The following is a 27,478-nucleotide window of genomic DNA, read 5'->3' on the forward strand; positions in this document are numbered from 1 at the left end:
GTGCCCTTCTTTCAATAGTCATTTGTAAACTTGCCTAAAGCTTTGTGCTCCAAAAGCTTCAAAATATAAGCCCTGAATAGTGTGCACTATGCTGGTCTTAATGTACGGATGGATGTAGTAGAGTTAACACACATGCTTTATTAGACGTGTTATCTAAACTAAATGCGTTAAGGAAACTCCTTCAATTGCTTTTCAATGGCTTTTGTTTCAAGATAACACGATGAGTTAAGAAAGTTGAGTTAAGAGTTTGTGTGTTACCCTGCTACATCTGTACCCTTCTCCGCTTGAGGAGGCATTTAATATATGACTGGGTCAGGCTTTTATATGGTGTAGTTTTAAGCCATTTTTGACACCTGGGCTGAATGATGATTAATGGGCCAGGCCGATGGCCCCCTCCAAGCAATGCCCTCGCCTTTTGGAAACTTTTGAGGACAGAGTAAAAATGTCAGTTGTAACTAGATTTAATCGCTGTGATATTTAAAGACTCGCTAAACAGGGTTTTGTAACTTTTTAAATATCAAATAACAGATATAGGGAGATGGTAAGTGTCCCTCATAGTTTTTGTTGAGCCAATAAAGAATTCCTCTTATAATTCTTTTGTCCTTTATGACACAAAAGTATTTAACATGACATAAATGGTATTGGCTAACATGGTACCACAATATTGTTTTGTTATACATAGCTACTAGTAAAATAAGCCAAAACAACAATCAATGCCAAGCAGCAGATACAACAGTAATTACAAATTTCAGATGCATAAGAAGAGATACAAATACATGTGGTCTAACTACTACATTGTCCCTCTATAAATCCCATGTAAGATTTTGTTTTTGATATAGAATTCGGTTTTGTAAAGGATAAAGTAAAGCTAGGTAGGGATCATATGCAAGCAGAATTAATAAATGGAAATTTAAAAAAATGCAAATTTATTAAAAAGAAAAAAGCTAAGGCTGCAAATGGACACAAGTATGCAGACCAATTTTCTATGACACTTGACATTTAGTTCTAGTTTTTTTATATATTTCTGTTGGTCATCTTTGAGATGTTTATACACCTTGATTGGAGTCCATCTGTGGTAAATTCAGTTGATTGAAAATGATTTACAAAGACACACCCCTGTCAAAGGTATCTTAGCTAACAATGCATTTCAGAGCAAAAACCAAACCATGAGGTGGAAAGATTTCCCTGTAGAGCTCAGAGGCATGATTGTGTGGAGGCATAAAAAACTTTTTTGCAGCATTGAAGGTTTCCAAGAGTATAGTGGCTTTCATAATTCTTAAATGGAAGAAATTTGGAACAAACTGGACTCTTCCTATTGCTGACCACTAGTGTTGAGTGCGAATATTCGAATTGCAAATTTTAATCGCAAATATCGCCACTTTAGGAAATCGCAAATATTTAGAATATAGTGCTATATATTCGTATTTGCGAATAGTGTTGACGTGAATATACTAATTGTGAATTTTTCGCAAATTTATCGTGAATATCGGCATTTAGCAACATCCCTAGCAACCAATAGGAAAGTTGCCTGCCCTTTAGTGTTGATAGCAAATATTCTAATCGCTAATTTTTATCACAAATATATTACATTGCCAATTTTCACAATCAAGTAAATAATGACTGGAGATGAATTCTCGAATTTGCGAATATCTTTTCCAAACATTTGCAAAATATCGTGAATTTGAATATTGCCTATGCCGCTCATCACTACTGACCACCATAGCAAACTAAGTAATTGGAAAAATGACCTTGGTAGGTAAGGTGACCAAGACACAAATGTGCAGATGGGGGAAACTTTTAGAAGGTCAGCTATCACTGCAGCACACCACTATTCTGGGTTTTATAGCACAGTGGCTAGAAAGAAGCCTCTTTCCAGTAAAGGACACATAAAAGCCCACATGGAGTTAAAAAAAAAAACACCTAATGTACTCTTTAACCATAAAAAACAAGATTCTGTGCTTTTATAAAAGATAAATTGAATATTTTGGCCTAAAATTCTAAGCATCATGTATTGAAACCAGTCCCTGCTCTTCTCCTGCCCAATAACATCTCTAGAGTGAAGTATTGTGGCGGCAGCATCATGCTGTGGGGTGTTTTTCAGCAGCTGAGACAGGCAGACTGATCATGGTTGAGAAAAAGCTGCATTGAACGAAGAAATTAATGAAAATCTGATCCAGAGAGCTCTAGACTTCAGATTGGGATAAAAGTTATTCTTCCAATAAGACCATGACCCTAAGTACAAAGCCAAGACAACAAAAGAATGTCTTAGGGATAACTCTGAGGGGACAGTCTGGAGCCCTGACTTAAACCCATCTCTGTCTCTGGAGAGACCTGAAATGGCTGTCCACCAATAGTCCCCATCCAACCTGACAGAGCTTCAGAGAATCTGCAGAGAAGAATGGCCGAAATTCCCCAAATTCAGGTGCAAACCATGCCCAAGAAGAGATGATGCTGTAATCACTGCCAAAGGGGCTTCAACTAAGTCCTGAAAAAAGAGTCTAAATACTTATGTCAATACAAGATTTTAGTTCCTGTTCAATAAATTAGCAAAGATTTTAAATATTCTGTTTGTAGTTTGTCATTATGGGGTGTTGAGTGCAGAATGATGGGATTTTTTTTTTTATTTTTTTTTTTATAAAAGGCATAAAAACATAACAAATTGTTAAAAAAGTGAAAGAGCCTGACAACTTTTTGAATGCATTGTATAGCATATAATATATTGGATGGCCCTTCATTTAGATAATGTTTTAAAGTCAATAAAATGACATATACTGATATGCTTTATTTCTTATTTAGTGGCTTTGTTCTGTACACTGTGTACCATTAGAGCAGACATATTTCAGTACTTTTACCCATAGTCCTTAAACATCTTTGTATTCTACATTGTAAAAGGACATGAATCCAGTAAAAAAAAAAAAAAAAAAAATTGTTGTAATGATAAACATGCTCTCACTACCGCAATTCTAACAAAAAATATATTTATTTCTTTTCCATCATACCTGTAATAGAAAGTAATAAAGAACTTTCAATATTGAAGATAAACTTATTGAAATGTAAAGAGCGTATTATCTTTAGAGAATAGAAAAGCAGTTCTCACAATGTCATGAGTCATCAACACAATTAGTACATCTGAATAGTCGATGACTAGCTAGAAACATTTAGCAAATGTGTCAGAACAGAAATGTGTAGCCTTATAAAATGAAACGGCAGGTACGTAGGCAAGTAGGGCCATTTAACATATCAAGGTCATTAATTCTTTCATTTTGGTTCCGTAAACATGTTTCCAAGATGCTGTGTATAGTTTTTCAAAATGATGCATCTTTCCCTGACATCACTTCCTGCTCTGCAGTTATTGGTTGAAGCTGCACCTTAGCGACTTCCTGCTCTACCCACCAGCTGTTCTCTGTCAGATCATTTTCCCTGTTGATTTGTCCTAATGAAGAAGTAAGCAGCTAAAATGGAGCAAAGATCATAGTTATAAAAGTATTATGTGCAGGGAGTACCAGAAGTCGGTTGTGGTGCAGGTTGCTACAGATTATGAAAATTTACTTGGAGTTTTACTGTAAAGAGGAGCTATAACATCTTTTAAAGGGGTTAAGCCATGACTGATATAAAAAATGAAAATCAGACATCATGACAATACCTTTCCAACAAAGCTAGAACCAGCCTTGTAGCGCACATGGGTCCAGAGATCTCCACATTCACTGCTCCAATTGCTCTGCTAAATTATCTTTAGCCTGGAAACTCAGGGGAGAGTACTTTCTGTTGCAGTTCTTTCACTGTAACTGACAAATCTTCTAACAGAACATATGTCTGGAGGCAGTTGAATATTTAAACTGAGAATGTTTGACCAGTTCAATGAGGCGGACAAGAAAACAGGAAAAGAGCAAAAAGCAGGTGGCGCTATACAGATAGATTTTATTGAATAGCTCACTGACTATAATACATTTTTAATTATATGTGATTACAAAAGTATTCAGATCCAGGTGCTGGTTAGAAAAATATAGAATATGGTTTGTGACACAACCCCTTTAACATGTCTGTTTGAGCAACTACTTGCAGCTCCCTTGCTATAACAAATCTGTAGCATCTATTTTTATGATTCTATGATGTGCCATTGCTTTATTATACCTTCTAGAAGTTATTAGAAGTGAAAAAAATTCTAGCAGTTTGCAATGAAGGTCCAAGTGTTACCCATTGAGGGGGGTGGCCATGCACAATATATATATATATATATATATACTTATATATATAAGCTTGACAAAGGCGCCATTGAGAGAGCTGAAATGCTGCATTGCTGTTGGTAGTATTCACCTATTCACTGGAAGAACAGAGTGCTGCCTTACTTTTTTCACAGTATATATATATATATATATATATACAGAGATAACATGCAGAGTAAAGTAAGTAACAGTCACCCAAGGCCATCAACAAATGAGCCAGTTCCTATCGACCAGGGCCCAACATGTCACTTGGCCGACACCCATATGATATTAAGAAAGGTTTTGGTAGCAAGACATCTTACCCTGATGGTGGCTTCAATGGAGCTGAGTTACAAGCGTTTTCTAGTCTCCTAGCCCCACCTAAAGGTCAGTACACATGTACAGTTACTTCATACTTCAGGAATGTGGCCAGGTATCAGGCATCACTAGGCATTTACATTACAAGGAATTAAAGAGAAAGGACTACTAAAATAGCCTGCTATACAGACATTTAGGATTTTAATCCCTTGTGTCATACCTTTTGGAAAACAAAAATTATGCTTCCAAAACATCACAACATAAATTATCCAATTAAAAAATACAGATATTAATAAGCCAGACTGATTTACAACTTCACTTATTTAGGTGGTCAAAAACTAATTGATGCCCTAGACTGGTTAATTAGTACATTCAGATTAAAAACGCCTATATCCACCTGGCATATTTGCCATATCAACAATGGAAAATGCACTAATGTTCATAGGATTAAGTAGAGTTCATTGAATTTGCTTAATGACATTAATAATTACATGTGAGAGAGACAATACCATAATCACATTTACCTTTACTTCTACATGTATTACTGTAAAGCCTGTATTAGACAGGCAGATCAGCATGCTAGCTAGCAAAGGAGACCACTGCTATTACATGCAGCAATTTCCTCTGCAGCATGGGGAGGAGAAATTGTTATTCCATCCCTCGTTCCCATACTGTCTGGTGGTTTGCCGGCAGCATATCTCTATTAGACAGCACAATCTGCCACTGGCAAGTGCTGATTTTTAAGCATACTCAGCGTTTGCTCATTCATTGGGCAATTGGTGGCAGTATTACACTGTAAGATAATAGCTAACGAGAGTTTATGCAAACGCTTGTTAGCCAAAATATCGGCAAATGTAATACAACCTTTAGTCTAGATAATGAGCTGAAAAGCAGCAGTGAGAGTTTGGCTGTAGCTACTGTATGGATGAATTTCCCAGTTGAAAGCCAACCAATATCTCAATTACATTTTCCTCCTTTGTTCCTTTTCACTCCTGGTGATGTATTTGCTGCTGCTGTGAAGAGTTCTGTGGCTAGCTAGTGGATCTAACAACTCTAGGTCTCCACAAAAGCTAAACCTGGATATACACAAGATATTCTGATCTACCAAAATCCAGCTGATCAATCGTCATGATTTACATGAACAATCCCACCAGAAACATGCCATACCTAGCTGGTTGATCAGAGTCAATATTTGGCTTCTCATGCTATACACTGGTGTTTTCATTTGAACAACCTGACAGATCACATTTTTGGCAGATAACAGTCTGCCATTTCTCATCATTAAAAATAGCTATGTATAATTTTTAAACCATTGGTCAACTGAAATGGTCAAAATCAGCCATTGTGACCAACAATTATCTTATATGAATTGGGAAGCATTAGACAGGTGGTGTTAACACCCTTGGAATTAAGCTCGCCATACTCAACATACTTTTGTAGGCCAAACCCGCCAAGAATAGCGGAATCAGCTGATACACTAATGTATGTGGGGATCTCCTGACTCTTCCCCGATAGATGATATTGGGGGAGACAAGGATAGGGGGGTACTGTGAAATTAATATTATTTCCTGATCTGTATGTTCTCTGAAAGAGAAAAAATAATAAATGAAGAGAAAAAATAAATGAACCAGCGCCGCCATAATGTATAGATATGAGAACACAAGTGCACGCTACCTTGGCTGAAACACAATACAATAGAACTACAAGTAACAGCATGCTGCTTGTCAAATGCACAAAGGTATAAGCAAATGATGAATGCAAAATAAACTGCTTGGTTGCTATACTTGCTGTTAGAAAAAATAGAAGCTCTTTGGCAATATTATTAATCAAAAATATGTCGGGCCCATCTACCAACGACAAGGTGGCTTCCAACAGACGGGGCCTACTAAAACACATGCCTCTCCTGGGCTAACATCCTACAATATGGGAAAAATAGGACCCAGCTATAAGTTACATGCCTCTCCTGGGCTTTCAGCCTACAATATAGGCAAAGTACAGCTACAGTATGTAATCCTGCTGATTAAAAACACCCGGTAAATGGGCAGTGGTGCACGGTCCAAATTCACCAACAGGGGGCGCCAACCCCAGTGGTATTATCAAAGGAAGAGAAAAAATAAATGAACCAGCACCTCCATAATGTATAGATATGAGAACGCAGGTGCACAGGTGCACGCTAGCAGTTTATTTTGCATTCATCATTTGTTTATATCTTTGTGCATTTGATAAGCAGTGTGCTGTTACTTATAGTTCTATTGTATTGTGTTTCAGTCAAAAAACTGCTAGTGTGTACCTGCATTCTCATATCTATACATTATGGAAGGGGTTGGCGCCCCCTGTTGGTGATTTTGAACTGTGCACCAACACCCATTTACCAGATGTTTTTAATTTGCGGAAATACATGGCTGTACTTTGCCCATATTGTAGGCTGAAAGCCCAGGAGAGGCATGTGCTAGAGTAGGTCCTGTCTGTTGGAAGCCACCTTGTCGCCGGTAGATGGGCCCAACATATTTTTGATCAATAATATGCACAAAGAACTTCTATTTTTTCTAACAGTAAGTATAGCAACGAAGCAGTTTATTTTGCATTTGTTTGCTTATATCTTTGTTCATTTAGAGCAGTGTGCTGTTACTTACAGTTCTATTGTACTCTATGTTCTCTGGGGAGATTAGTTGCTGTCAGAACTTTCTGGCAGTGACTTTTTCTTCTCTCCCTATAGGATAAACAGACATGTTTGGCTGAGCTAAACACATATGTGTATGGGGGAGACAGGAGAGATAGCTGTCATCTGAACAATTGTTCAGCCAACAACTATTGAATGGGTATGGCCAGCTTTATTCTTCATTTATTATGCAGAACATTGTCAAGCCAGTTAGCAAATGATTTAGCGAAGATATTATTGTACAGGGACTCTGAAAGATGTCCAATAAATAACTTCACAATAAGTCTATGTTCACACAGCATAAATTACATGCAGATTCCAACACATCCCCAAAACCATGTCTTATTTGCTGTTGTTCCATTTAACATTATTCTCATACAGAGCAGTTTTTTTTTCCCATGAATTAATCTGAAATCTACATTTGTAATGTGGTGTTCTCAAACAAGGAGTTTAAAGCACAGGAATAGTTGTAGAGCAGGGGACCTAGTTATAGGCACTCACCCCCAAGACCAACTATGGTACATTTTTATAGGAAACCAATTTACCTCTTAATATATTTTTTAGAGCATAGAAGGAGTAGGAGGAAACCCAGTCAAGCATCAAGAGAAGATGCAGATTTTTTGGGAGGGGTCAGATTTGAACCCAGGGCTTCCAGATAACAGTTCTACCCACTGAGCCAGCATGCAGTCTATGTCACTTCTTGATGTAGAATTCATGTGACTTCACCTGGGAAATGGCAGAATTGCCTTACTGAAAGAAGCTAGTCGTTGTGTGGATGTCAGCTCTGCACAATACAAATCTCAGGCAACAATCCAGTTGTCAGCCTTGGAGTTCTGCCATGGATTGCACTATAAATGCCTGTTACAAATTTCTATAGGAAAATCTAACGTGAAGAAAGTCTAAATGTCTCATTTTATGGTGTCATTTCATGGGTGCTTTGGAATATGCAATTTCTATGGTCTTTCTCTTGAGGATTTTTCAGTACAATCCATTCTGTGGTACTCTTCCACTTCAGTCTTCTATGCTTTCTAGCCTTCTGAAGCACAACATTTGATTGTTCTATGTGTATTTGATGTCAGCATTAAAAAGAAGATATTTCCATAGTAGAGTCACCTTGAGTATATTTCTTTTATACTGAACATAAGGTAAATGTTTACATGAAAACCCCATCAATGGAAAACATTAACCGCAAATTGGCATTTTAGAATAGTTTTTGTCTAGAAAGTCTCTCATGGACAACATTATAGAAACACATTTACCATATGCTATTCATAAAATCAGTACACACATGGTTATAATAGCAAATCTGTAAATGTCCCAATATCCTTTTATGCTGCTTTGCATTGTAAAGTTATCCTAGAGTAGAACAAATATTTAAGAACTTCATAACAGTTCATGTGCTCCTCAAAGTGACACTGGTCTTCTATAGAACAACATTACTGTTAAATACCTGGGGAAATTTCTTCAGCTCGGTTAGACTCATCATAAAGTTGAAATTTGAACCACTGTAGTTATATTCCTTTCCCATAAGTGAAATAGCTTCTCCACTTTCCATCCAATAGGTGGTACTAGAGATCTTTTTACTAAGCGAGCATTGACTGAACTATGCCAACTTGGTGATCTCCACAAGGAGAAACTTTATTTAGTCAGACCTACTTACATTTAACCAGACATTTAGTACCCTACTTTGCACTAATGAGGGGCTAAAACCCCGAAACATCTGTCTGCAGTTTGGTGCCTTTTAGAGATACGCAAATTTCTTGGAATTTGATTCAGATCCAATTTGACCATCTGATTCAATTTCGGTCCAAATAAATCTGACTTGGATCAAAAGTGCTTCAATTGCCTGGAAAGTCTATCTCTCTCTTCTTGATTCTCCCGAATTGAATCACACAAAATTAAAATTCAGTATAATCAGCATTTAGATTGAATTTCTGAATTTTAGAATCAATTCACTCATTTCAAATGCTTTTTTTTTTTTTGGAAACAATTCTGGTTTTGGCTAATATACTAAGTCAAGTTCCAAAGCCTGTTGAAGGGACAGATTTTGATTTATAGGTTACCCATCCAATAGGTGGTACTAGATAGCCATCAGCTTTTGTACAGTTACAGTATCTCACAAAAGTGAGTATACCCCTCACATTTTTGTAAATATTTTATTATATCTTTTCAAAGGACAACACTGAATATATGACACTTAGATACAATGTAAAGTAGTCAGTGTACAGCTTGTATAACAGTGTAAATTTGGTGTGCCCTCAAAGTAACTCAACACACAGCCATTAATATATATATATATATATATATATATATCTCAGTGACAGCAAATATAGAAGCAAATATTTGCTCCAAAGTATTAACTTCAACAAAAACCAACCCCTTCCAAATTCCATACTACCACTAGAACAAAGAGACAGTGGCTTATGATGGTGACTATGGTTCTTTGGGATGCATCAACTTCATATGGGAATAGTAAAGACGGCCCACTCATTTTTATTACAGTCTATGACAAAAAAAAAGCTGATAGGAGCCAAAAAGGACACTAGGCTCAACATAGCACCCCTCAGTCTCTCTTTAAGATAATTAGCAGTTTTCTAATTGCCAAATAACTTATTTTCTGACAATAAATGTCTGTCATCGATCAGCTAAAATGTTCATTCATTGTTGAATTTCACCCGTTTGGTTGAAATTGTCAGTTTTCATCTTCTCTAAACTAACTTGTATGGGTACCTTAAGATTTCAACAACAAAAAAAGCATATGATGAATTCATTGTTAAAATAGAATCTGCCAAAATGAAAAGATCATGATATTTTATAGAGGTTTACATTGTAGAACACATCTTTATTTTGTTTCAAACCTGGTAATAATGCCTGCTTGAATTTTACGGGAGAACTCTACTTGGTTTCTGAATCAGAATGTTTGTCTACAAAAGTCATAAGAAATATAAAAAAGTAAACATGGTGCTGAAAGCAGATGCTAATCTATGAGTTAGCTTAGATTTGTTTTAATTGCATTTCAATAGATATTTTACAAGCATGAAAAAAGAAAGGGAACATCTGCTTTTCTATTGCTAAATGGTCTTTTTATTTTTAATCCAAGAGGTAAACTAAATTTTCTACTTAATTGGCTTCGAATTAATTTTTCATATCTGCATGAAATCCATACCAATGAAGAATAACTATGTTACAATTACAATAATATATAATCATTGAGATTTGATCAGGACAAGTGAAGACTGCAAAGTAGCAGATCTTTGTTCTCTAGCAAGCAAGGTAACAAGTCGAAGTAATCTTCATGACACAAATAATGAACAATCAACGGTGATTTGTAGATTAGGACATCCTTACAGTTACCTACCTCAAATCCAAAGTGGAACTGGCCCACCAAAGTAGCAGAGGATCATCTGCTGAGCCAAGGCTCTTACACAACAATAGGTCTAAATGTCCACTATAAGAGAACCTCATTTGGAATCAATTTAGGAACCAATCACTTACCACTGAAGTACAAATGATCAATTCAGAATGTGTCCTGAATTTGTTGTGATTTTTTTTGTGGTGAATCACAAACACAAGAGACCCATGCATAATACTCCACTGGAAAGAAGATGTGCAAAAATTGCAAAAATACTAGATGCCTCAGCATTACACTTCTCTGAATGAGACATGAAAGTAACTTCACCTACCAAAAGGACTGGATGCCTCAAGAGAAAAATTACACTGGTTATCTGTGGCCTTGCAGGTGCTCTTTCTTATTAGAGAGACAAGTATGTATAAGGAGTAGTGTTGGTCGAGCATCAAAGTGCTCTGGTGCTCGAGTAGAACACCTCTGGATGCGCAATGGAATTCAATGGGAGAACCCGAGCATTAAACCAGGCACCCCCTGCTCTGAAGAGGGGAGAGTGTTTGGTTCATTGGAAAAGGTCAGAAATTGATGGAAACACCACTGAAATGGTTCAGGAACAGCATGGGGAGGATGTCTGGATGCATCTTGGACTCACAGGTCGCTGCTGGGAATGATGTTGTCCGAGTAGTACGCCACTTTTACAAACTGACAATAATACGCACAAAACCGAAGATAAAATCGATTTTAGAGGAAAAATTATTAGGAAACATTCTTTCCTGTATATTTACTTGAATTTAAAGTGCAAGTGCTGCCAAAAATTGCAAGGAAGAGGCACTCCGATACAACCTGTATATCACATAAAGGAGGGCCTCATTCACAAAGCTCATAAAGCCTATGCACTAAGTGAAAGGGCTGCCAAAAATTACAAGGAACCGGCACTACAATACACCCTTTGTTACACATAAAAGAAAGGCATCATACAAAGCCTTAAAAAATTGTGATTAATGGCCTGCTGGTGACCCTCAAAAACATTTGGAGCAAGGGCCTGCTAATCTGACCATTTAAAACATTAGGGGCAAGGGCCTGCTGCTGATCTGACCATCTAAAACATTATGGGTGAGGGTCTACTGCTGAGCTAACCCTCTAAAACATTAGGGGTGAGTGCCTTCTGATGATCTGACCATCTAAAACATTAGGGGCGAGGGCCTACTGGTGACCCTCAAAAACATTATGGGCGAGGGCCTGCTGGTGACCCTCTAAAACTTTATGGGCGAGGGCCTACTGGTGACCCTTAAAAACTTTATGGGTGAGGGGCTTTTGGTGACCCTCAAAAACATTATGAACAAGGGCCTGCTTGTGACCCTCTAAAACAGGGATGAGTGCCTACTGCTGATCTGACCATTTAAAACATTAGGGGCGAGGGCCTGCTGATGACCCAAAAAAACATTATGAACAAGGGCCTGCTTGTGACCCTTCTAAAATATTATGGGCAAGGGCCTGCTGGTGATCCTCAAAAACATTAGGAGCAAGGTCCTGCTGCTGACCCTCTAAAACATTAAGAACAAGGGCCTACTGGTGACCCTCTAAAACATTATGGGAGAGGGTCTGCTGGTGACCCTTAAAAACATTATGGGTGAGGGCCTTCTGGTGACCCTCAAAAACATTATGGGCGAGGGCCTGCTGGTGACCCTCTAAAACATTATGGGTGAGAAGTGAAGGAAGAGGCTGAGGAGGAGAAGGGGGGGGGTGGTTGCAGCCACCCTGATGGAAGTAGGGCCCGCAATGCTTGGCGTCGGAAGCACTTGTGCCATCCCAGGGTATGACTCGCTCCCGGCCTCCACAACGTTCACACAGTGTGCCGTCAGGGAAATGTAGCATCCCTGGCCAAAAGCATTTGTCCATGTGTCAGTCATTAAGTGGACCTTCCCAATAAGTGTGTTGGTCAGGGCACGAGTGATGTTACGGGATATATACTGGTGTAAGGCTGGGAATGCACACCATGAAAAATAGTGCCGGCTGGGGACAGAATAACGCGGGACAGCCGCCGACATCAGGCTGCTGAAAGCCTCAGTGTCCACAAGCCTAAATGGCAACATTCCCAGGGCCAGCAATTTGGAAAGGTGCGCATTTAGTGCTATGGCCTGTGGGTGGGTGGCTAGGTATTTGGGCTTTCGTTCAAAGGCCTGGGGTATAGACATTTGCATGCTGCACTGGGACACAGAAGTGGATGTGCTAGCTGATGGTGCTTGCAAAGGTCCAGGTGCATGGATGGACAGGGGATTGGCCAGCATGTAACACAGGGGAAGAGAAGGCAGTGGTTTAACCCGCAGACACTGATTGTGGACCCAGGCGTTCGGCCCACCTATTACAGTGCTTCGATGCCATGTGTTCATGCCCCTGCTCATTTTGGTATGGCACAGGTTGCAAATGACAGTTCTTTTATCGTCCGCACTTTCCTCAAAAAAGCGCCAGACTGCAGAACACTTACCCCTTGGTAAGGGATATTGCCGCAAGGGGGTGCTCCCGGGAACAGTTGCGGGCCTGTTTGGTGTTGCCAGCCTTCTCCCTTTTGCCACCCCACTGCCTCTTCCAGCCTGTTGCTGTGCTGCAGATCCCTCCCCCTCTGTACTGCTGTCCTCGCTCGGCTTTCCACCTTCCCAGGTTGGGTCAGCGACTTCATCGTCCACCACCTCCTCTTCCACTTCCTTACTCTGGTTATCCTCCTGACTTATTGACTTAACAACAACCTCAGTTATTGACAACTGTGTCTTATCCTCATTATCAACCTCTTGAGACACTAATTGCGGTTGACTAATTGGCAACTGTGTCTCATCAACATCATCCACCTCATGAAAGACTAATTGCCTTTCTCCACTGTCATCTTCTTGCGGCTTTTGATGCTCAAGAGTTTGGGAATCAGGGCACAATATCACTCATGTCTCTCTTCAAGCGGGCTTGGCGAGAGGTCCAAATCAAGGAATGGCGATGAAAAGAGCTCCTCAGAATATCCGAGTGTGGGATCACTTGTTTGCCAAGACTTTCCATGGTAGGAGGAAGGAGGATCAGGGTGAGGATTGTGTTGACCAGACTCTTGGCTACTGAGACTGGACTTTGTGAAAGACAGGGTGGTGCTTAACCGACTGGAAGCATTATCTGCTGCAATCTAACCGACCACCTGGTCACACTGGTCTGACTTCGAGAGTGGTGTCCTGCGCCGCCCTGCAAGCTGGGACATGAAGCTAGGTATTGTGGATGAGTGTGTTTCTTGTGCTCTGGCAGCAGGCACAGATTCATCGCGCCCAGGGCCTCTGCGTGCACCATCAGCAGCACGGCCACTTCCCCGTCCCTTACTGCTCGCCTTGCGTATATTAAATGGTATATATGCTTGAAAGTATGTCACACGTACAGTAGCGCAGGTTTTGTAAGTGTATGCGCAAATAAAATGCACAGAATGATACAGATATTTTTAGGATGCGTACACGTTAAACAAGAGATGTAGCACAGATAATATTGCTGTCTGCAGCGTCTATGAAAAAGTACACTAAATGACTCAGATAATTTTAGGATGTGCAAACGTTATACAGAAAGTATAGCGCAAGTAATGTCGCTGTAACCAGCAGCTAAGAAAAAATTACACTGAATTAATTTAACTGATATTTAGGATGGGCAAACATTACACAGGAGATGTAGCGCAGGTAATGTAACCGTCACAGATATTTTTAGGCTACACAGGAGATGTAGCGCAGATAATGTTGCTGTCACCAGCGGCAAAAAAAATTACACTGAATGTCATTGATATTTCGGATGCGCTAAAGTTATAATGGAGATGTAGCGCAGGTAATGTAACACAGTCTACGGAAAAAGGACACTGGATGTCACTGATATTTTTAGGCTACGCACCCGTTGACAAGAGATGTAGCGCAGATATTCTCGATGTCTGCAGCGGCCAAACAATTGCAAACGTTGCGTTAAAAATATATATATTGCTGCAGATACAACAATAGTCATAACATTATGCTACAGCTTGATATAACTATAACAATGTGACATAATAGTGAAATATTTTTGTGTCTAAAACTGTGAGAGAGTGACCATAAAAGGGATCAGGATGGTTATATTAGGCTCCAAGAAGTATATATCTCTTCCAGGGAAATCTGGATGAGATATAAGGAATCCAGGAAAGCTGGGTATCCCTAACAAAGAATGGTTTTCTAAAGGCTTTGGTAAGTCCTGTTTTAAGTCCTCGTCCTATGGAATGATGGGCCGGTTGGTAGTGGGGTCTGTAATTCCTTTCCTGGCTAGTACAAATTTTCCTTGTAACACAGTCTAGTTAATTACTAGGTTATGAAGGTGCAAGTTGTGCACTAGAGAGAAAGAGCCATCTGAGCAAACAGAACATGTCTGGGGAGACTGTTAACATGCTTGCTAGCCTCAAAGTGGACATTTTCTCCAGGTAAAACACGTTAGTGAAATTTTGTTCCAGTGGTCAGTAATAGGGATGAGCGGCAGGTGCCATATTCAATTTCGACGAAATTCGCGAATATTCGATAGAATATTCGTTTAATATTCGTCGAAATCGAATATTCGTCATTATTTTAGTTATTGCGATTATTAAGTGATTTAAATAATCGCGATTGCGATTTTAACTGAAGGCTACTTTCCTATTGGTTTGATATCTAGAATTAGCAAAGATGACGAATATGACGAATATGAATAATATATTCGTCATATTCCTCAAAACGAAGATAACGAAGTATTCTCCATCTTCATTTTAGCTATCTATTCGACAACTTTGTTAATTCTAGCAATCAAATATTAAAGTTGACTATAGTGACAGCTGTGTTTAATTCGCTATGCGATTATATTACTGCTTTTTAAAAAAAAATAGAATAATTATAATACTTGATAATTATTATAATTATTCTATTTATAAAAAAAAAAATAATAATATAATCGCATAGCGAATTAAAAACAGCTGTCTCTATACTTACTCTATACTTAGCTATCTCTATAGTCAACTTTCCTATAAGATTGCTAGAATTAGCGAAGTTGACGAATAGATAGCTAAAACGAAGATGGAGAATACTTCGTTATCTTCATTTTGAGGAATATGACGAATACATTTGCCATATTCGCTAATTCTATCAAGCTAAACATAGTAAACCAGGTCCAAGTTGAAATCGTAATTCGATTATTATAACTTGTATTAATCGAATTGCGATTTCAACGTAATTCTCAAATCCGACAGTACATTCTAGTATAGAGAGACGTTCCCATGGTGATGGGGACGCTGCATGAGCGCGGAAGTCGTCAGAAGAGGCAACGGGCACTGACTGGAGCAGCCAGGAAGTCAGAAATACTAAGGACAGGTAAGAACAACTTTAGGGAAGTGGGAAAGAAAAAAATATAACAATAAAAAAAAAAAAAAAAAAAAAATGAATATTCGAAATATAGAATTTATAGCTCCATATTCGAAATATTCGCGAATTAACGAAGTGCCGATATTCGCAAACAAAATTCGATATTCGAATATTCGCGCTCAACACTAGTCAGTAATAAGCCACTCGTATAATCAGGGAAAATTACGGGGCAAATGTATAAAGACCTCTGTTTTAGACCTCTACATTGCTTCGGCAGATCCTCCGTCGCTTCTAAATTTAAGTCAGCTTCTGAGCTGTCTTACATTTAGACCATTTTCTACTCCTAAAACAGGTGTAGAAAATAGTAAATGATATGGACCGGCTGGTCCGCCCCCTTCCCCACCCACACCACTGACATTTTTTTAGACCTGGCGTGAGCAGAAAAAAAAACGCAGATTGCGGCATAAAGGACCTTTGAGCTGCAATCTGTGCCAGAAATACGCCTAATACACCTATGTATTTCTGTTTAATAATGACCCAGTATATGTTTAGTTACTGCTCAGCTGATCAGTGGTTGAAATGTATTTTGGGCTAGAATGTAAAGACCATACATTTATTTATAGCAAAAAAATATATTAAAGAGCAGGCAAAGCCCTGTTTTAAATGGACTTCTGTGTCACTGTCTTTGACTGTATGTGGTCCTATTTTGCCTAATTCCAACAAAACATTGTCAGATATTTTTAAGAGTTGTTTCCTACAAAAATGGAGAATTTCTGGAATTATCAGCAAACTTGTCATTTTTGTCAGCTTTTTTTTACCCAAAAATATAATAATTAGCATAAGGCAATGGGTTATTTTAATCATTGCAGCATTCCCAGATGCATTTCCAGCCTGGGATCAATATGAAAGATCCTTTTCTTTCAGGATATTTTTGGGACTTAGAGAAAAAAAACACTCTAGGCCAGGGATCAGCAACCTTTGGCACTCCAGCTGCTGTGAAATTGCAACTCCCAGCATGCAAACATGTTTGGTTGTTCTTTTAACTCCAATAGAAATTAATGAAGCATTATGGGAGTTGTAGTTTCTGAAACAGCTGGACTGCTGGAGGTTGCTGATTTCTGCTCTAGGCAAAACTACAATAGTGGGCCATGTCCCTCTCCCCTGTGCAGTGAGCAAAACATCCAACAGTAGGCACAATCTCAGTTGGTGGATGCAACACAGGGTAAAAAGAGCATTAGTTTGGGCCTAGCTTTTGGACAAGGTTATTAATGAAAGGATCCACATGACTCCAAAAGGCATAGCTTCTACCTTAATAGATTGTTTTGAGTCCTATCACCACCTTCTATATATCTTAAATATGTATGACGTCTATTGTCTCCTAGGACTGTATTCAACCCTTTTGAAGTATCTTTTTCTCTGCCTTCTGACTTGTAAAATGGTGACTCAATTTTGAATGATTCATCCAAAATGAATAGCAAAAGTTTCAGATTCCCCAGAATCTGAATGTTTTGAGAAATACATAATAAATTCTATTTGTTTAGAATCAATTTGTTCATCTCTGACTACTATCAATTTTCTGAAAAATCAGATACTGTATGGCACTGATCAGCAACCTTCGGCACTCCAGCTGTTGCAAAACTATAATTCCCAGCACGATTCATGCATTTCTATGTGAGTCCTTAGAAGAGCAGAGCAGGCATGCATGCTGGGAGTTGTAGTTTCACAACAGCTGGCATGCCGGAGGTTGCCTACCCCTGATCTATGGAGTAACCCTTTGAGACTTTAGATACTAACTTCTCCCCAAAAAAACTTGTGTCATTTTATTTCATTAATTTCCTTGTATTTATTTTTCTGGGATCTTGCTTCAGATTTACTCGGTCATCTTCAGAAGAGCATGTAGTACACTTTCAATGTCAAGTTGTTGCTTCATTCTGGAGAAAACACACGTAATCCATGTGGAAATGCCACACTTGTCCCCCTTCCTATTAAAGTACCTCTCTCTCCATCTTAATACACTAGGCAAGTCTCTTACATAGTCATTTCCCCAGATCATGTCAATCCCCAATCAAGAAGGAGACGGAACGGCTATCAAAGGATATAGGAGGAGCAGGGGTGTACAGAGTGTTTCTGGCCCTCCCTTGATGACCTCTACTACTCATACTTCTATGGATTTAAAGTTTAAATAAAAAATGACTGTTGAGGCACAACTTTGGCCATAATATTTCTAGAATAAAAGCCTGAAAAATGTGTGAGTTGTCATGTTGCAAACAGAAAAAGATTGATGGTGTGCTGGTGTGGTGCACCAATTGATACCTTCTGGCGCAAAAACACGACCTCGGTGGATAGATAAGGGGGTCTTTTATTGATGATAGACAACGCGTTTCGGAGTTGGTACACTCCTTTTTCAAGTCTAGGAAATCACAGGTTTAAAGGGGTGGAGGTTTTTTGGTACAGAATAAAAATAAATGAAATGATATAAAATGTATACACGTAATCGTGTTAAAATGGATTAGGAGTAGATGTGCACGTAGGAATCTGTGCTCAATACAAGTCAAATAAAACCAAGAGCAAGAGCACTAAAATGCGTCGTTGGGAGAAATTAAAATTGTCCACACATAGATGATAACACAAATGAGGACAGGTAAGGAGTTGATAGTATAGTAAATTAATATTATAACGTGATAAAACTAAAATAAAATAAGATAAAATGCATGGAGAAATATGTGTATATGGGGGGATACATGCAAACACACATGCGAGCGCATACGTGGCCGCATGTATAATTACATATAGGGCTGGAGCCACTGTTGGAAATAAATAATTAAATAAAATAGGCTGGAGTGCCATAGATATGGTGGTATATACCATATATAAATCAATAACGATGGTCATCATAAACAATACCACAAATGTGATGATATAGCTGATAGTGGCTTCATTAATGGTGGTCGGATCGCTGTGTACACACATCTATACGATGTATCCTAGTTTGGCATGGAGTCTGGAAATCTATACGTGCATAATAACAATAATAACAAGCATGCACATATACAAACAGATGTGCCCACACCTGCATAAGCATAATGGACACAGGAGATATAAGCATGTACACAGATGTGCCCACACCACAACCATGTATAGTGAAAAGCATGGCCAGGGCAACCAAATTGTGTTCCTACGTGCACATCTACTCCTAATCCATTTTAACACGATTACGTGTATACATTTTATATCATTTCATTTATTTTTATTCTGTACCAAAAAACCTCCACCCCTTTAAACCTGTGATTTCCTAGACTTGAAAAAGGAGTGTACCAACTCCGAAACGCGTTGTCTATCATCAATAAAAGACCCCCTTATCTATCCACCGAGGTCGTGTTTTTGCGCCAGAAGGTATCAATTGGTGCACCACACCAGTGCACCATCAATCTTTTTCTATTTGCAATATATATCATTCCTCTGGAGCTTAGGCTACTCCACCGACGAGGACTGAGAAGATACCGGCTGCACCGACCCCTTGTCCTCACGAGTGTTGTGCCTACGTGTGCACAACACCAGAAGGTGAGCATAATTTTCGATGTCTTGATTTCATATATCTATAATTGAACCTATTACCCTATGAGCGCCTTCCTATCTTTTTTCGCCACTATCGCTGAGTTGTCATGTGAGAACTTGGTTCAGCTTTTATGCCTCATATGCCTCTCAATCCATTTATAGATTACTTGATGCATCATCCTCCCATGGCTGACGACATTTATTAAATGAGCAGAATTTAGCTATTTGTTAATTATACTTCACATATTAATGCACTTGTCACATTCCATCACCTGCAATATTCCACATTCTTGTTTAATTTCTACTTTGATATGTGCATGGATATCTGCTTTTAGAGAGATCACATAGTTCCAGGCTAATTTAACTAATAAAACATATTGCTGCCAAAGCTATTGGTAAAAATCTTCAGCTTGTGCTTACTGTAGTGATTTAATAGTAATGTTTTGGTGCATTGCATGAAAAAGCAAATATTCTTTCTTATTAAAAATTTATCATTTTCTTTTAGTTGTAAATACTGCTTTTGTGTGGAATACAATTAGAAAATGCATATATCTACGGGATGTCTCTAAACTCAACTAGACATCATTAAGTTGTACAATGCCTTTTTTAACTTCGCTAGTAATTACTAGTGATGAGCGACAGGGGCAATATTCGAATTTGCGATATTTCGTGAATATTTGGGCGAATATTCGCCATATATTCGAGAATTTGCGAAATCATGATCTCCAGGCATTATTTTCTTGATTGCGAAAATTTGCATAAAATTTGCATAAAATATGCGCATGAACTGGTATTTTAAAAAAATGAATATTCGCAATTACGAATATATTTAGTGATATTCTAAATATTCGCAAATTCTCGAAGTGCCGATATTCGCGATTAAAATTCGCAATTCGAATATTCGTGATCAACACTAGTAATTACTCTTCTTACTTCTATGTTTTATTGGGTGACTTCAGAAGAGGAACACTGAAGGACTAGTGGTGACTTGGACTCTAAATCATTGCATATACTGCTACATAGGCTAGAAAGGGGTCATATACAAAAAATATCCTTCTATAGGTGAAATATTAGAAATATTAGCCTTGATAAGATGAGTTTTGATACAAGAACAAAGAGGTTTGAGAGCATCATAGTATGGCATGTTCTAATTGTGCCACATATACCCTTAAATTAGTAATTTCACTAGTATAGCATTAGCTCTCTACAAAAACATGTAATATTATAGAAAGGGGTAATCAGCAAATTGTGATAACCAGCTTTACTGATCTCACAGGATGGAACCTGTTCCATCCATGTTGCATGCAAAGAACCATAATACGCTCATTAGTAGATACACTCAACAAAATAAAATCTATCTTTTGGGGTACCAGGGGTTGGACACCCACCAATCAGATATTGATTATCTATCTTGAGGATAGGCCATCTATGTAAAATCCTGGACAAAGTGTTTTAAAGTTTTAATTAAATGTCATTCACGAAATGTTAATAATGTGGTTAGCATTGGTGCCTTGCAGCGCTGGGGTCCTGGGTTTGAATCCAACCAAGAACAACATCTGCATGAAGTTTGTATGTTCTCTCCGTGTTTGTGTGGGTTTCTTCCAGGTAGTCTGGTTTCCTTCCACACTCCAAAGACATACTGATTGGGAACTCAGATTGTGAGCCTCATTGGGGACAGCCTGATGCTAATGTCTGTAAAGTGTTGTGGAATTTGTCAGTGCTATATAAATGCATAAAATAAATACATCTAATGTGTTTGCCATGTCTTATGGAGTCCTCATGGTAGATCTTCAGAATGGGATTTCACCGATCATATCCAATATGCTCAAAACTAGTGTTGAGTGAATTGAAGCATCCAAAGCAAAATTCTGTCGGAAGTTTAGGAAAAATCAAATTCGACATGAATCCGTATTTTCTTGCACTTTGTGGTAACAAATCTGTTTTTCCTGTACATCATTAAAATGAAGTTTGGAGAAAAGCAACTTTGGATCTGAAGCTTGCTTTGCTCATCTCTACCTGTCACAGCCCTATAAAATCCTTATCCCGTGTAGTCTCTGCCATTGTCATGTGAGCTGAGGATAGGGAGAAATGTGGCAAATACTCATGCGCTCGGGACAGTGTTGCTGCAATAATCCAGTGGCCATTTTTGATTCATCCACCATGTTTGCCCATCTGGTCTTAACCCTAAACATTTTAAAAGCAAAATACCAATAGGTTCATAGTAGAGAGGAATCGCGGACCTTATGGAGGGATCCACTCGGGATTATGGTCATCCCTGTTGTGAATTTTATTGCTTTGAGGAAGGTTTTCCCGCCTCAATGCTGTGTACCAACTGATGCCATTTTTAAATGCCCGGCTGCTAGGAAAGGGTTGACTTCCAAGCCTTCACACTGAGATTGGGCCACCAAGTGGAAAGAATATGATTAGGACGCGATTCATGACTCTTTAATTAAGAACAAATCAAATTTCTTGGCAAACTTCGGTGAATCTGCTGAATAGAATTTTTTTAAACTTTGCTGATCTCTACTTGAAACCAACAGAAAGTGTTAAATACATTTGTTACTTCAGCCCAAAGAGATTGTTGTAAATTCATAGAAAAAGAGAATTTAAGTCAATGATGGGTATTGACAACCCATTTTCAAGTGCCCTGTTATAGATCCTCTGTGTGATCTTGCTCTTGCACAGTTGTTCTATTCACTACATGAATGTCAGTTTATTTGGATGGCATCATGTATGACTAAATTGCTCTTGCCACAGCTGCCAATGGTAGTTGTTCATATTCAAGAAGTTGCTTATGATTCTATTAGTATATCCTAGGGTAACCCACATTTTACATATAGAAAAAACATAATACATTTCAAGTTCTCTTATGGAAACTTCTATTTTAGTAAAAGGAGTTTTACCATTTTTTTTATGAATTTCTATTTTGATTCTATTTTCCATTTTAAACCTCCTATGCATGGAAATTGAGATGTTTTACTGTAATTAGCACACTTATAATTTGCCTTGAACTGACATGCTGTAAATTAGTCACAGGTCAGATCTTAAAGAGGACCTTTCACCACTCCTGACATGCCTGTTTAAATAGCTTCATGCATTCCCCATGTAATAACAATTCTGGAGCCCCTATTCTTATGGCTCTATGTTGTACCATTCCTTGAGTTAATTGCTATTAGCCTTTAGTAAGGGTACATAGGGGAGGTAACCAGTTGGAGGGGTGTACCTGCACAGTCTGAAAATGGCAGCATTAATTAGATAAAGTGAGTCTGTGCAGGTACACCCCCCAAACTGGTTACCTCCCTTCTGTACCCTTACTGAAGGCTAATAGAAATTCATTCATAACGTCTAGTATAAATAATAAAGGAATGGTACAACATACAGACATAAGAAAAGATGTTCCAGAATTGTTATTACATGGAAAATGCATGAAGCTATTAAAGCATGCATGTCAGAAGTGGTGACAGGTCCTCTTTAAGAGCTGAGACTCTCACCATTTATAAATTTTTACATTGTTTCTAATTTAAAGTAACTGACAAATAGTTTTTAAACATAAGTAAAAGCGGATGATGCTAGAAATGGGAATTCAGAGAGTGAATTACTCAGAATTTGATTCAGCCGAATCGGTTAACCGATTTGTGTCCAAATCAATTCTACCCGAATTAAAGGTGCTCCAATTGGCCTAAAGATTTATGTCTGTCACTCTGCGGTCTCCGCGGATTCTTATTTTTCTCTTTCTCTTGCCCCTCAGTTATTTATTTTCATTAATCTTTCACTCTCCAGAATCGGATGCAGCTTGAGTTTTTATAAAATTGGGGACAAATTTGATTTCATTAAAGTTGATTTTTCTTATCCTTATTTTCTAGAGATTTAAAAGAGGGCAGAGGACATTTGTGTGGAACGCAGCAGCCTGAAAATCTGTTAAGAGTTATATACTGTATTTTGAAAATCCAGTAAAATAAAAGACTGTATTTTTAGCCCTATAAGACACACCAGCCCATAAGAGGCATCTAGGTTTTAGAGGAGGACAATAAGAAAACAATATTTTTCATTATACCTCAGGTAAGACCACCAATCAGACCCCCAATGTTAATCAGACCTCAGCTAACAGCCTTAATAAGATCCCCAATGTTAATAAGACCCCAATAAGACCTCAGATAAGACCCTAATAAGACCTCATATCAGACCCCAATACGAATGACCCCCAATTAAACCTCAGATAAGAGCCCCATGCCTCATATCAGCCCCCAGTAGCCTCATATCAGCCCCCAGTAGCATAATATCAGCCCCCAGTTGCCTCATATCAGCCCCCAGTAGCCTTATAGCAGCCCCCAGTAGCCTCTCATCAGTCCCCAGTAGCTTCTAATCAACCCCCAGCAGCCTCTCACCAGCCCCCAGAAGTGTCCATCATCCTCATAAATATAAAATAAAAAAACACTTACCTCACCTGCTCCTGGACACCGCCGCTCCTCTCCTCCAGCGCGATCTGCATCCTCCTGCTGTCGGCTGTGCTGTGAAGGCTGCACACAGCATGACATCACAGAGCGCCTCACGCTGTGCGCAGCCCTGCACAGCCGACAGCCGAGGACCAGGAAGCGTTGAGTACAAAGCCTTCGCCGCTTCCCGGTCCTCCGGTACTTATGAGCGCTTCCATAATGGAAGCGGCTCATTAGTATTCGCCCCATAATACGCAGGGGCATTTTTACCCCGCTTTTGGGGAAAAAATGCATCTCATGGGGTGAAAAATAATATATATATATATATATATATATATATTTATATATATATATATATATATATATATGATTTATAGGTTGAGGCTACAAGCAGGACTTGGAGCCAGAGTGACCCAAAGATCCCTCTGCTCATATGAGGCGACTAGAACTACTAAAGAGATCTAATAGTTGGGGGTCTGTTGCATAGTTTGCACTTGAAGCTCCATCTTTCTCTTTTACACGAGTGAAAAAGGGTGCCCCCTCCCTTTCACAAAAGTAGAGAATTTTCTTGTAGACAATAGGACCTTTCTCTGGTGGACCAAGCCAATCTACATTTTACATTTTTTGATATTCAATTGAATGGGGAACATGTAATACTGCATTATCCTTGCAGCGTAAAATGTATAGTTAGCTGCAATTTCCACAACATAATTTGCTCAGGGTTTTTAATCCAGATCTATGGTGATCCACAGATCTCTAGGCCAGCTTTAACTTAAAAAAGGAGTTGCTTTATGAGAAAACCTCTTTACTCCATATTAGAATAAGACGTTGGATGAGATATTAACCTGCTGTTGTGCATATTTATGTCCATGAAGCAGGCCATAGACAAATCATAACAATACATACCCAGCATGCATGGTTAAATTGCCGGCCTTAAAATAATGGTTTTATTCAAACCAGAAAATATTATAAGGGCTTTAAGCATTTTGCCACTGTGAAAGTTGATTAGTTTGTATGGACCATTATTTTTTTTCACATACCATCAAGCACTGATAGATAGCATAGATCAGCCCTGAAAGGTTCCTCTGAACATCTACACATTTCATAGTAAGAATCTTTCCAATATCTTCCAACTTGACAGAGTTTATTTGTAAGATGAACAGTTTCAAGACTGTATGAGAAGAGCCATCAGAGTTTAGCCTCAACTCCGTCTGAAAATGAAAATATCAATCAAATAGCTTAACTCACTGGTGGTTGATATTTTTTAAATTGATCTAATTTCTTTTCTGGAATAAAAAAAAAACTATAAAAAAAACTTGAGTAGATAATGAAAACCGTAATCTAGACCTTAAACATAAATAAACTAATAATTTACACCAAATGTTTTTTTTTGTCATTATTTATCTCATGAACTTGATAAAAAAAGATAAGATTGCATTTTTTGAATGTTGCTTCAGACCTGAGATGCCTTGTTCGGTTCTGTTTGGACATAGTCTGTTGCTCTCCATTTAGTGGCCACATCACAATAATTGATGCCATTAATTTACAGACCTTTAGGATTCCACTTACTTTAAAGTTTCTTTCCCAATTACTAAACACTTTAGATTAACTAGAACTTTCCACAATACTCACATTACCAAATGCATTACTGTTCTATGCCTCATTTATCAGAATCAAAATAGTTTGTATGGGATTGAAGGGACTGTATAAGAATAGAAGAAAAAAGGTTTCTAATTAACAAATAAACAACCCCTGCAAAAGAGCTGTACTGTTTTTGGAAGAAAACTTTTTGAAATAATTTGAAGCTTCTCAGCCTCAAAGCAAAGTTTCCCACCTTTGGTATCTGTGTCCATAAAAAAAAACCTGTGTGGTAGAGGGACCTTTAAAGACCAAAGGTGAATGATTTAACTTTAATCTTGCCTATAATAAAAACAACATTGACTTAGTGAGTTAGTTAAGAAGAATGTTTTGGACCTCTACATTTTTAAGCTACAGAATTTGTCCTACATAAAATTCTTTGAAGAAAGAATACATTTTAAATAAATGTATACTGATCAGCTGCAAAAGTAACACCATCAATCTGATATTGTGTACTATGTGGTAACACAAAAAAATAATAAAAAAATAGACTTTTTGTTTTGCAAGCATAAAAACTAAATAAACTTGCAATTGCCACAATCATAGTGACTCTTATACCACATGGCAAACACCATAAAAACAAAACCCAAGATACAATGATGGAATTGCTGTCTTTTTTTAAACTGACATCCAACATTGTACCTCAAATAACTCATCCTACAAAAAACAATTATGTGGCAATACTCGTAGAAAAAAATGAAAGGTGATGGCTTTTGGAAATCACTGCATTCTTAATTCCAAAACAGGCCCCATCCGTAAATGATAGGAGGACCTATACTCAAGATAGGTCATCAGTATCAGATCAGTGGGGGTCTGTCTTCTAGCACCCCCACCAATCAGCTGTTTCAAGAGACCAAGGCGCTCAGTGAACTTTGCAGCCTTTTTCTAGGCCAGTGATGACATGTTCATCAGTTAAATTGCCTAGAAGCAATTCAGTCCCATTCACATGAATAGGTGTGAGCTATAATATCAAACACAGCGGCTATCCAATGGATGGCACTGTGCTTGATAAGCTAGGAAGAAGCCATGCTGCTCACCAAACAGCACCCCCACCGATAATATGATGATGACCTATCCTAAGGATAGTGATAAGAAGTAGTTGTAGAGCAGCACAAAATGGACCTTCTGACCTATCCGGAATGCATCACACGTGATGGGACCACCAATCCAACGTCATCCCACGTGTAGTAGTAGATAACAGAAGATTTCACACACACATAGCAATACGTTTCGGCTACGCAGTAGCCTTTTTCAAGTGTTCTGATACAAAAGGTGATCAATCATATAAATACCCAAATAAGCCCCCCATGTGACATGGTCAAACCAATAAACAAGGACACATTCTTGATTCCACCTGTGTGCTAATTAAAATGGCCTCTGCTCCAATAGAAATGCTACTAAATAGCCAAATATACCTGTTACTCATTAGAGAAACTCCACATGTCTCCTCGTGTTGATAACGCATATCGGCGTCTCCACCGGTCCATTGCGCATGTCAGTGATGTCATCGCGTTGGTGTCTGGGCGGGCCGCCGTCGTAAACATCAATGGAAAGGCCGCACCTATCTCTACGAGTACGCTGCATGTGCACCAATAGACAATGCTATCATCGGTCACATGTCGAGCGCGTCATTAATCACGTGATCTTCTCATGACCCGCAAAAGGTCCTAGAGCACCATAAGTATATGAAAGATAATAATATATATACTCTATAAATCACTGCTATATATTATATTTAACGCACAAAAAAGGGACCAACAGTGCGTCCCATATGTGTCAATTCATGATTAAAAAATAGAGTAGATTATTGAACAGAGCGCCGGTATAAACAGTCACTGAGTCCCTATAAGGGACCAATGACACTGTCATTATCCACAAATATCACCAAAATTGGGAAAAGAAGGCTATACATGAGACAATGAGTATCAGTGTATATTAAGGAGCAGACGATCATGAAAAGGATGTACTTA

The 27,478-nt window shown here is 38.4% G+C and overlaps 1 protein-coding gene across 1 annotated transcript in view; it reads right to left on the bottom strand.

Moving 5' to 3' along the window:
- LUZP2 (leucine zipper protein 2) overlaps nt 1-27,478 on the bottom strand; it is a 605,558-nt gene that overhangs the window by 158,548 nt on the left and 419,532 nt on the right. The window lies entirely within an intron of this gene.

This window comes from Bufo bufo, chromosome 10 (assembly GCF_905171765.1).
Source record: "Bufo bufo chromosome 10, aBufBuf1.1, whole genome shotgun sequence".
NCBI lineage: Eukaryota > Metazoa > Chordata > Amphibia > Anura > Bufonidae > Bufo > Bufo bufo.